The sequence below is a fragment of the Neolamprologus brichardi genome, chromosome 23 (assembly GCF_056152115.1).
Source record: "Neolamprologus brichardi isolate AB-2024 chromosome 23, ASM5615211v1, whole genome shotgun sequence".
Taxonomy (NCBI): Eukaryota; Metazoa; Chordata; class Actinopteri; order Cichliformes; family Cichlidae; genus Neolamprologus; species Neolamprologus brichardi.
The window spans coordinates 41,861,233-41,867,678 of record NC_142125.1 but is presented as its reverse complement, the minus strand read 5'-3'; positions in this window follow the sequence as shown (position 1 = coordinate 41,867,678).

Genomic DNA, 6,446 nt, shown 5'->3' with positions numbered 1-6,446 from the left:
CTCTGCGGTGGTGCTACATCCAGCCTGCAGACGGCCGTCTACATGTTGTAGTGGTTTACAGTCACCAGGGGGCGCTGTCCCAGCCATGCAGGCAGTGGGCTGCTCTGCTTGTGCTGTTGTTGGTGAAGCTGAAGTGAAAGCGAGAGTTAAAACACTGAACAGTGTCCACTGAGCTTCTCATGCTATTCTCATGCTCAAAGAAGTTTAACAGGAAGGACGACTCGTCCATCAGGCGTCCAGCTGTCCGTGACCGTGTCCACAGCAGAGTGTGACCGAGGCTTCATGCTAACACGCACACATGAAGCTAATACCACCACGAGCAGCTGCTCAGTGGATTTGGAGGACAAATGTCTGCAGCTTCTCACAGGCAGTATGCAGAATGTGGATCTCCACAAAGACTGTGGAGAGCTCGTCCCACACTCTAAATCCACACTTGTCTGCACAAAACTTCTCACACGTTCCCGTCACAAGTGTCTTCTAAGTGAAGCTACCAGGTTCAGGTCCAGCTTGTTTATCTGGAGCTGCAGTAGATGATCCATCCTCACAAAGCAACACAGACAGCAGATATGCAAACACACAACACAACCAAAGGATTCTCTCTGCATGTCTGTGGCTGATGCTGCTGGAACGAAGCTGTTTGAAACCTTGTTGTTCTGCACTTTGGGACCAGAAGAGGAAACTGAAGCTCTGTGCAGAGGGTTCAATGGAAGCAGCCAAGCGCTGTAAGTGTCTGCTGTACAGGGATGCTGGTTCAGCTGTGGCTCAGTTTCACAGGGTGACTCAATAAAAGCAGCAGGAAATCAAAGCTTGATGCTTTCATCAGTGTGGAAATAAGAAAGTTTCCTGTGACAGACGCTGGAGCTCTTTCACTCTCAGCTTCACAGTTTCAGCTTCAAACTTCTTGCAACATGTTTCTAACACGGCCACATTCCACCTTAATGGAGCTGATATCTTGTGCATCAGCACATTTTCTAAAGGCAGCGATCACATCTTTAGTTTTGGATGTTTAACTGCAGATTGTTTATGTGTTTATAGCACATTAATTACAACAGCAGCGTTGACCACAGTGCTGTACAAGAATCCAAAATAACTATTAAAATAACTCATAACATTAATATCACACATCAATTATCAAATAACTCTCATGCTGTATTAAAAGCCAGTGAATACAAATGTGTTTTAAGAGCAGATTTACAGAGACTGACAGCAGGAGCTGGGGCTGTTCGATAGAACGATGTATATATGATGACCATATGAAAACGTCTATCGTTTCATATCACGCTCTTTGTTTCCTGGTTATGTGTTTGTGTGTTTTCCAGATAAACCTTTCAAAATAAATCTGAAGATCCTGTTGAGAGTTTTCAAAATAAACACAATACATCACTGCGGTCGCTCGTTTATCGAGTTACGTTCTAAAAATAAGTCTCAGGATGAAGTAGCAGCTTTATGTTTTACAATTATTATAGAAGTTTTAAGGCAGTTAAACCCTCACTGCAAACTTTCTACACTTTTCTCAGACAGGCATGAACATTTTCACACTTTTCTCTCTTGTTTAAACAAAGTTCAAACCTTCATAGAAAAATAAGTTCATTATTAAAGAATGAAAGCAAAGTGTTTCTGAAATGTGTCAAATCAGCCTTTGCTGGCATTAAATGAGTTTGGTTCTGTGTGAGGAGCACTCGTCCATGGCCTGGGCTCCTCGCTGTCAGGTAAAGTTTCATAAAGCTTTTGAGTTTTTATGCAGATAATGTTGGTGTCCAGCACGATGTTCTTTTTCCTGCGGCCACTGATCCACAAAGCCAAAGCTGACTCCATCCTTACGATGTTCTTGTTGTGGACAGTTACAACCTTTTTGCCTGCTTGTTGAAACTATGATGGTCAGCATCTTCCTCTGCCTTTGGCTGCTACCACAGGTGCAAAACGTCTCGTCATCATTGTTGTTTGTTGGGGACAAAACGTACAAACATACAGTGCAGCACTGCAGAGTCACACTGCTGTAAATTTGAACACATTCTGTACTGTACAGGAGACACGGCACGAGATTGGCTGACAATGGTCTACAGCCAATCAGGACGCAGAACACAACGCGCTGTAAAAAACAAAAGCATGCAAAATTGCACAAAAAAGATCAGCGAAACAGCGAGGCCGCCAAAGGTGAACTGTGTTACAGCGAGGGACCAGCGTATATATGGTTGTTGGGACGATAAATGTCTTTGAGCTTGTGTCAGAAGACGAGCTGCAGCTTTCTGGACCAGCTGCAGTCTTGCCAGGCAGGTCCCACTAACTCCAACATATAAGGAGTTACAATAATCCAGCTGGGATGTCATGAAAACGTGGATCGCCCGTTCAAGGTTTTTAAAAGATATAAATGATCTCACCTTAGATAAAAGCCTCAGTTTGAAGAAAGACCGCTGTACAACTGAGCTCAGCTGTTTTTCAAAGGTCACATTGCCGTCAAATATAAGCCCCAAATGTAATAATGCGATTTAATAAAAGAGCTGAACCAGTCTAATAGAGCGCCCTTGATGCCGCCATGCTCCAATGGTGACATCAAGATGCTGTGGTCAACAGTGTCAAAGGCAGCGGTCAGATCCAAAAGCACAGCTGAGTCTCCTGATCAGTGGCTGATAAAAGATCATTAAGAACTTTTCAAAGTGCAGTTTCAGTGCTGTGAAGAGCTTTAAAACCAGACTGAAACCTTTACAACAGATTGCAGCTGAACAAATATAATCTTTTACAAAATCTTCGACAGGAAGGGAAGCTTTGAAATAGGCCTGAAGTTTGAGCGGACAGAGGATCCAGATCAGGTTTTTAGTACAGGCTGTACAACAGCATGTTTAAAACAGGCTGTACAACACCTGAACTAAGACTGCTGTTAAAAATCGCTAAGATGTCGGAACCAACAACCTTTAAAATCTTTTTAAACACGTGTTGGAACAACATCATTTGGACAAGATGATGTCTTTATAGCATCACATCGTTCCTCCACCTGATCAAACCACACAGGCTCAAACTGATCAAAAACAGCTGAGCAGGTGAATATTTTAGCCCCGGTGCGATCTCGGGCGAGAGTATCGATGATGGCCAAAGGGCAGCGTCCAGCTCTACGGCCGCTGAAGAGCAGACTCAACAGACGCGCGTGATGTGGATCCTACTGCTCTAAAACTGGAGCTTCTTCAATCCATTAAAGAGGACATTAGTACGCTGTTAAAAGAAGAACTCAGAAATGCATTGAAAGAAGATTTTGACAATATAAGGGCTGACGTGCAAGGACTGAGAAATGAGATCGCTAACAGCATGGCGGCGACGTGCGACGAAGTTGATGGAGTAAAGGTTAGAGTGAAAGAAGCTGAGGATGGGCTGTCAATGTGGAGCGATGAGGTGACCACCCTGCAGTCTACAGTAGAGAGTATGAAGGAGGAGCTGTCTGACCTGAAGGATAAATGTGATGAAGGCAGGAAGCGGAGAGCTAACATCCACATCATAGGGATCCCAGAGGGCCTGGACTCGAGCTCCTCCACGGCCGTATCCGTGCTACTACGTGAAGTGCTGGGTATGGATAAAGACGTTATTGTCGACCGCTCACACAGGAGCCCTATCCTGAGAAACCAGCTGGTAACCCGCACGCCGTCATAGCCGAGCGTCACTACTACCAGGATTGTGTGGCTACGCCGTGCCAGGGCCCGAGCCCCGCTTGAGTTTAACGGACAACCTATTGCAATATTACAACTGGGCGATATGACCCAAAGTTCATATCTCGATATTCTTTAGCTGGATGGCGATATACGATATATATCTCAATATTTTTAAAGCCAGAAAGTACGAACAAACAGAGAGTTCTTAGTCAAAGCTGTGTCCCAAATCTCACACAGGCACATTTATTAACATACAGCGTAGATGTACATGAAACAGTTACTCAGAAATAAATGATCAGCATTTATTAAATAATAATGCTCCATAAATAAAAGAAAACAATGTTGTTTTTGTGCATAACAAAAAGCTCACAATCGTGCAGTCAAAATGTAAACTAACAGACGCTGAGCATAATAACAAGCAGCTGCTCTGTTCCCAGGTTCTACTGCGTGACTGACAGCCTGGAGTTTGAAACCCTCTTTGTAACCGTGTCTCTTACAGGTGCCATTTATGGTCCTTATACACACTCAATACAGTAATATTACTTTGAAGCAGAGTACGTATCACTCCGCGAGGCTCCTCGTAGCTGTAATGCTCCAACAATCCGTCAAGCGGTGCGGCCTCGTAGCTGAGCAAAGTCGTACCAAAACATTTTTGAAAGGTTTCTGAGCGCCGTGTAGCACATAAAATCGGTTCGAAGTCAGTAAGCACAACCAGAATTCATCCATAAGGCGCACTGTCGATTTATGAGAAAATTACAGGATTTTAAGTGCAGAAAATATAGTTTATGGTTTTCCTTTGATCTTAGCAAATATCTACGCCTCTAATTGGGACGATCACAGATTTTTCACTAATGTCTTTGCGCGGCTCCCCAATATGTCATCACACAATATCATCTTTGAGGGAGACCTAAACTGCTCATTATCTGCTATGGACCACAGTTCACACAAAAGTACACTTAGTCCAAAGTCACCATGCGTCATTCAGAGCTTTCTTGATAATTATGGGCTAGCTGATGTATGGAGATTTCATAATCCTGCTTCACGTCAATACTCTTTTTGTTCTAATGTCCATAAAACATATATTTGTATAGAATAATGTCTCCCTTTAGTTACAGAATGTGATTATAAGACTCTGGTGATTTCTCCTCTTGTTTTTTTCAATGTGTATTCCTGATGCCTGCTCCAACTATCAGCCATGGAGATTCAACTCAGTGTTGTTAGCAGATGAAGAGTTTGTCAGTTACAAAAGGTCTCAAAGAGATTTTTTTTCTATCAATCAGACCCCAGAGATGTCATCATCAGTCATTTGGGAATCTCTAAAAGCATCTGAGAGGCCAAATAATTTCATTTTGTGCCAAACAGAATAAAATAGGGACCGAGCGCCTCTCTCAGTTAGCTGATGAAATGACTAAACTACATGCTGTGTACAGCCACTCTCCTGAGCCTGTATTATATACACAGCGGTTACAATGACAAACTGAATACAATCTCACATCTACAAAACAGGCTGAGTCAAAGTTGCAGCTACGCTTATGAACATGGAGAAAAAACAGGCGAGTTATCAGCTCACCAGCTACGACTAAGAACAGCTAACCAACTATCCTTGAGATCTACAATGACCAGGGAATAAGGTCTACAGACAACCAAACTATCCTTGAGATCCACAATGATTTCAATAAGTTTTTTGATATTCCCTCCTTGGGAGAAGATGCGATCGCTAGTCTGGAGGAACCCGTCTCTAATGTTGAAATTGAAACGGCCGTACAGAGCATGCAGTCTGGAAAATCTGCTGCCCCGACGGGTATCCATCTGATTTTTTCATAAAGTTTTCTGACCGACTGAATTCACTGTTAAAATCAACTTTTGAAGAATCCTTCCTCTCACAGTCGTTGCCTCCAACAATGCATCAAGCAGTGATGTGTTTAATTGTAAAACAGGAAAAAGACCATTTAGATTGTCGTTCATGTCGTTTAATATCTTTGTTCAACACAGACACCAAGATCCTGGCTCAAGTGTTGGCCCGTCGCTTACACAAGTATTTGTCCTCCATTATTTCACCAGACCAGACGGGCTTTATTAGGCACTCTTTTGAACATTAGAGCTCTATTAAATATAATTTATACCCATGTTAAAGGTGATACATTGGAAACCGTAATTAGGCTTGACGCAGAAAAGGCGTTGGATCGGGTGAGTTGGGATCTTTTTTTTATACGCTTAAAAATGTGTCTTTAATTTTGTATCTTGGATAAAAGTATTGTATTGCTCCCCTCTAACAGCCGTCCGGACTAACAATAATCTGCCCCCCAGGACAGGGATGCCCTCTGTCTCCTTTTTGCCATTGAACCGCTAGCTGTTGCTCTGAGACAATGTGTTGGTGTTGAGGGAAAACATCGAGGGGGTATCGAACATGAAGTCTCTCTTTATGCCGATGACATGATTTTATTTATTTCCAACCCATCGAAGAGTCTCCACAAACTTTTGGATAGATTTATAATAATAATAATAATAATACATTTTATTTATAGGCACCTTTAAGAGCCTCAAGGTCACCTTAATGCATACTTAAGGAATTTGGGACAATTTCTGGATATAAAGTGAATTTTGGGAAGAGCAAGGCAAAGTCTATGTGTACGACAACTGGGGAGTTTTGTGTATTTTAGCCCCTTTTAAACCCAGCTATAACAAGTTTAAGTACTCGGGCATCTGGGTGACAAGAAAACCACAAAGACTTGTATAAAACTATCTTCCTTTATTGTCGAAGCTTAAAGAGGATTTTGGAAAATGTGAGTTTTTCCTCTTTATATTTATGGT